This window comes from Melozone crissalis, unplaced genomic scaffold (genome assembly GCF_028551555.1).
Source record: "Melozone crissalis strain CALT ecotype California unplaced genomic scaffold, PUWL_Pcris_2 ptg000019l_1, whole genome shotgun sequence".
NCBI lineage: Eukaryota > Metazoa > Chordata > Aves > Passeriformes > Passerellidae > Melozone > Melozone crissalis.
The window spans coordinates 14,270,800-14,276,640 of NW_026535797.1; positions in this window are offsets into that span (position 1 = coordinate 14,270,800).

The following is a 5,841-nucleotide window of genomic DNA, read 5'->3' on the forward strand; positions in this document are numbered from 1 at the left end:
CAGACCTGTCGTGCAAAGAGATGCGAAGCAGCTACAAAGCTTCAAACAAAACATTGCTGCCAATGGGAAGCCAAGCCCCCAGGGGAGCACCCCGGCATTTCCTCCCACCCAGGACAGGTCACAGCTCGCCCCTGTTGGCTCTCCCGTGGGCTGGGCTGGCACTGGGTCCCGTGATAGCACCTTCCAGCATGCCTGGGCTTCAAGGCAGTGTGCTGCACCCTGGATTTGGGCATGCGGAGGGGAGGCAGCACACCCTGGTTCATTTGTACCACGCTTTGAGGCAGTGCTGTGGCTGTCACCTGTGCACAGCAGTGCCCAGCCTTTCTCAGGGTGGGATCAGGCTGCTGCAGAGCAGAAGTGTTTAAAAACACAGGCAGTAGGGTTCTGGTGGGTTGGCTGTGGCTGGACACCTGGTGCCCCCCAAAGCCACTCTGTCCCTCCCCATCTCAGTTGGCCAGGGGAGAGAAAATATAATCAGAATATAGGTAAGGCCAGGGAGAGATAACCAGTTACCAACAGGGGCAAAATAGGCTTGACTTGGGGAAATTGGTTAAATTTATCACTCATCAGATCAGATCAGAGCAGGATAATAAGAAATAAAATCTAATCTTAATCTTAAAAACACTTTTCCCCATCCCTCTCATCTTCTGGGGCTCAGCTGCACTCCCAGTTTTCTCTACCTCCTCCCTACCAGTGACCTGAGAGGATGGGGAATGAGAGCTGTGGTCAGTTCATCACACTTCATCTCTGCTGTTTCTTCCTCCTCAGGACAGGGACTTCTCACATTCCTCCCTTGGGCATCCGCCGGCTCAGCTGTGGGGTCCTTCACAGGCTGCAGGTGAATCTCTGCTTCACTCTGGACCTCCATGGGCTGCAGGGCTACATCCTGCCTCACCCTGGGCTTCACCAGGGCTGCAGAGGAATCTCTGCTCTGGTGCCTGGAACACCCCCTCCCCCTCTTCTTTCACTGACCTTTGTGTCTGCACAGTTGTTCCTCTCACATATTCTTTCTTCTCTACAGCTGCTGCTGGTGTTCTGCAGAAACTTTTCCCTTTCTTACATACATTATCCCAGAGCTGCTACCACCATCTCTGATGGGCTCAGCCTTGGCCAGTGGTCAATCCATCTTGAAGCTGACTGGCACTGGCTCCATAGGACACGGAGGAAGCTTCTGGCAGCTTCTCACAGAAGTCTCCCTGCTACCAAAGCCTTGCCACACAAACCCAACACAAGCACAGGTGCATGGTGCCTGCTCCAACCTCCCTGCTGAGGAGCATTGCCAGCTGCAGGATCTGTCATCCCTTGCACTGGGGCTGTGCTTTGAGCCCTTCCTTCCACCAGCAGCACCTCTCTGGGGAGCAGGGGCCATAAGACCCAACCGGAGATGTGTTGGGAGCAGAGTGGCCACAACATTCAGCTTCTAAGTGTTCCCCAGAGATTTTGTGCAGGGTGGGCTGCCGGGCTGTCCTGCGCCACATCTGTCATGCCTGGCCAGCTTGGCTCATGCTGGGAGGCCAGGCTGCCTTTGTCCTGGCTGACACACTGGGCTTGGGAGAGCAAGGCATTGTGTGGGGGCAGGCCTGTGTGTCAGCCCCATTAGGGTACCTCTTGGGCTCCTGTAGCACGAAATGCCCTTGATGGGTCTATTATAGAGTGGTGCAGGCAGCTGGGGGCACTGGGATCACAGTAAATCTCTCCTGGTTAGCAGCAGCAGCAGCAGGCAGGGCTGGGATGTGCTCTTTCCTGTGTCTTTCTAGGGACAGGCCCTCCCTCACAAACAGCATCACCCTGACTGTGGCCAGCATTGCCTTGCAAACTGCCAGCACTGGCCTGTGAGCATAGCCAGCATTGCCAGAGTTGCCCTGTGAACACCACAACATCACCCCCCAAAGGTGGCCAGCGCTGCTCTGTGAAGGTGGCCCCACTGACTGCAGGAGCCAGGCAGCTCTACTGCCTGGGGACCTTCCCCAGTGGGACCATGTGAAAGGAACAGCATCCACCGACTGCTCTCAGATGATGCAGGAGGTGCCAGGACTGCCAAGCAGGTGGATTTGGCCCCATCCTAGCACAACAGGGACCATCCAGGTAGGGGGAACCCAGTCTGTCTCACTGCCTTGAACCATTGTGGAACAGCAGGAGAGACACAGTCTGCAAGGCACTGCATCCCTGCTTTGTGGTGTGGCTGAGCAGAGGGGCTGCAGCCTGGCTTCCCCAAACCAGCCCTAGCCCACAGGAGAACATTTGCAGCCAGCAGCCCAGATGCAATGAGGAGATGCTGCTCCCAGCACGGCCGGACACACGGAGCGCTGGGGAGCTCTGCGGAGCAGTGCAAGCTGGTTTGAATAAACCACACGCCAGGAGGTGTCTGTGAAGCGCCTTGCACATGGAAATGCTATTGTTGGATCAGGGGCTCCAGGGTCCCCAGATGTAGCAATTGTTCCACATCCGTGCTGTGCATACACACACACTCTCTTTCCCACTCACTCTGCCTGCAGCCACTCATTAACCCTCCTCAATGAAGATGCATTGGAGGGATAATTTACTGTTTAATAGACTAACTTTCCATTTGCTGTTGCCAAGCACATCCAACATATTTCTCCACGGTGCCATAAACTGCAGCTCCTCTGCCATAAAACCCTGCCTCCCAGAAAGAGCAGGTGGGTTTTCAGGACTCAGCTGATGACCTTGGCCACGGGGTAAGCAGAGACAGTGTTCTGTTGTTAGAGGAACAGGGCTTGTTCCCACCAAGCCCTTTCACCCCCATTGCACTGACATCCCTGGACTGGGAAAACATCTAACCTGAGAAATAAGGAGCGCCTCGGTGCCTCAGCCTGATGGATGAGGGAGGCAGAGGCTCTGCCCTGGTTTTGCTGATGAAGATGCCCTGGGTGCAGACCAGCATGCCTCTGCTCCATATTTATGGCTAGCTGGCAGCTGGTGCCATGCTGGGCTGTGATCAATAAGCTCCATGCCCGCTTGGGCTCATTGTGCTTCCACAGTTGCAGATGGCCTTTCTGTGCCTTGTCAGTCCCAAAGTTGTGAGCATGTGTCTTTGCATCCTTGCTCCTCCTTCCCCAGCCCTCACAGAGTCACAAGCTACTAGAGCATGAAAGAAAGTCAGATTCTGCTCAACCTGGGACAAGGGAACTCCTTCCATATCCACTTTGCCTCCATCACCCAAATTTCCACACTATTGAAGATGAACTTTCAGGCTCAGGTTCTTCTGCAGGAAGGAGTATCAGCCCCAGAGGCATGAGCCTGAAGGATTGGCTCTCAGGGTCTGGCTCTGAAAAATGGCAAGAAGATGCCAGCAGCCAAAAATAACTTGAAAAAGAGAAGGAAAGGGTTCAGCTTGCCTTGTGACAACTCTGCTTGGCCCTGGATGCAGGCAGGGACTCTCCCCAGAGTTGGAGGACCATGCTAGGGGCTAGCTGCAGAGCTGATTTTTGAGGACATCCTTCCCCAGCCTTCTCGGTGCTCTTTATGTTTTTGTTCACGTTATTCATAGTCCCAGCCTCCCTCCTCCTCCAGGTGCCAGCTGTAGCCATGAGGAAGGAGCAGGCGTCTCCAGGCCTGCCCCAGCACATCTGGGGGTCCCGTCCCGCAGTGTGTGCTGCCAGCCCCCTCTTGTGCTGCCGCTGCAGAACGGCCTGGCACAGGCACCATGCAGCCAGAGCCTGTTGTGCGAGAGGCTGCCGAGATCCTGCTCCACAGGCAAGCAAGGCTCAAGCTTTGTAAGCAGAAAGGCTGGAAGAAACAAACCCTAAAAGAGCCACAGGTCAGATACCCCCACATCACAGACCTGTGCACGCATCAAGTCACATGCAGCTGTGATGGCCAGGGCAGGCTGGTACCTCTGTTCATCACAATTCCCAGTGGCACAGGAGCTTCAGCCAAAAGCAGAGCATCAAGAGGGACACAGTTCTCTCCAGTGGAAAAGGAGATGATCTTAATGTCATGTAAGGCACTGCATGGGAGGGCTGGGTGGTGGATTTCTAAATCTTCCCCAGCAGCAAGGCAGGGGAGCTGGTTTAGCTTGGGAGAGGAGGAACTGGGGCCACAGAAATGACCACTCCAGCCGTGACTCAGCAGAGAAAGGAAAGCTTGTCTCCCTCTGACCCAGACTAAAATTGAAGGCTGGAGCTGGGAAGTCTCTGAACATCACCCTGTGATGCATGGCTCAGCTCCTCACACAGGAGCCCCAAAACATTCCCATCACATTCCTTGTGTGTGGGCACTCCCCAGGAACAAAGCTGGGCTGGGACAGGATGGGGTCAGAGAGGCGGTGCCAGCTGAGATCCCACTCTGAGCCACAAGTGTAAGGTCAGTGTGGGACCCAGCACGGAGATCTTGGCACCTACGTGCCTGAACAGTTTATGAGCTTCAACACAAACCCTCACTGGGAGATGAGCAAACACAACTAAACATGGTAATTTATTCACTCCATGAAAAAATATTAGTTAATCCAAGCCAATGAGATTGTAAAGCCTGATAACTGGTCTGGCTGATGCCAATATCTATCGCTAGCAACAGTCATGTTTTTTGTCTACACTGTTGCCCTAGGCAGTGAGATGCAGCAGCAACATGACAGCTCCCAGCTACACATGATAATTTAAGAAAGAGAAAATATCTTATTTCAACTCCAAACCAGGGCAGAGCAGTTTAAAAAAAAAAAATCAAGACAACTTGCAAAAATTGATTTAGATAGCAGTGACACCCTGAAGAACTTATTTGCAAGTCTGTGCTGTGCAATTTGAGATAAAAACTGTTTAATGAAATGAAGGTGAGCACTGCCTGTTTGCTTTGTAACATCACTGCTGTGCACACATACCAACAGGCCAAAGCAAACACACTGAGAGATGAGTGATCCCCCTTTAAATATACACCTTCACCCAGTGTTTGGTCCCAATGGCTACTGCCCTGCCATTTGTAGTCAAGCATAAGTGCTTGGATTGTGGCTTCAGAAGCCAAAACCTACTCATTTTTTTTGAATTATGTAAGCCAGATAAAGCTGTCACTTTGAATCACAGCTTATCAGGGGGGCGATATTTGGATTTTCAGTATTGAAGATAGCTGTTGTGAGTTTTTGCATTCCTTTGTTCAACACGTTCAAGAAGAGAAACGTCTCTCTAGACTCTCGTGCCCACTTTGAAGTGCACAGAGGCCCATCACCCCCGCTGCCTGAGCTCCAGGGAGATGGGGCTCACCATCCCCATGACACCCAAGTGCAGCACGGAGGAGCAGGGGGCTGCCTTGGGGCTCAGCCCGCAGGAAGCCAGCGCCGCTTTCAAACGCGCTCCTTCTCCTGCTTGTTTTTCAATTGCATGGCGAGGATGTTAATGAGTGTCTGAGCTATGGCAGGCGAGCCCAGGGCATTTCAAACGTGGAAGAACTTCACAGAGAAATAATCTGCATAAAATCTGAGACGCCATTATTAAGAAGGAGGAAAAGAAAATGCAAGCAGAAAGCATCCTCTCTCGGCAGCCAAGAGCGGCAAGAGAAGAATGGCCCTACAGAGAAAAATTTATTCATTTGATCCATTATTTATATAAAGTGTTCTTTGTAAACCTGATTTCCCATCACCCTGGATGACAGCAGGGGGAAGACAGGAAAAGAAGAGGTCCAACTTCATACTTCCAAGGCAAAGACAGCCTGTCTGGGCACCCTGTATCATGGAAGTATCCCAAAGGCTTTCGAGCCCTAGTGCCAGCACCTGACCAAGCACCCCCACACTTAAGAGTAGTAGCTCTGGCCTTTGAAGCAGACATTTCCTTCTTCTTGAAGGTGGATGGGAGTCCTTGTTGTCCCAATGAAATTGCTTAAGCCACCAAGCAAACCCAC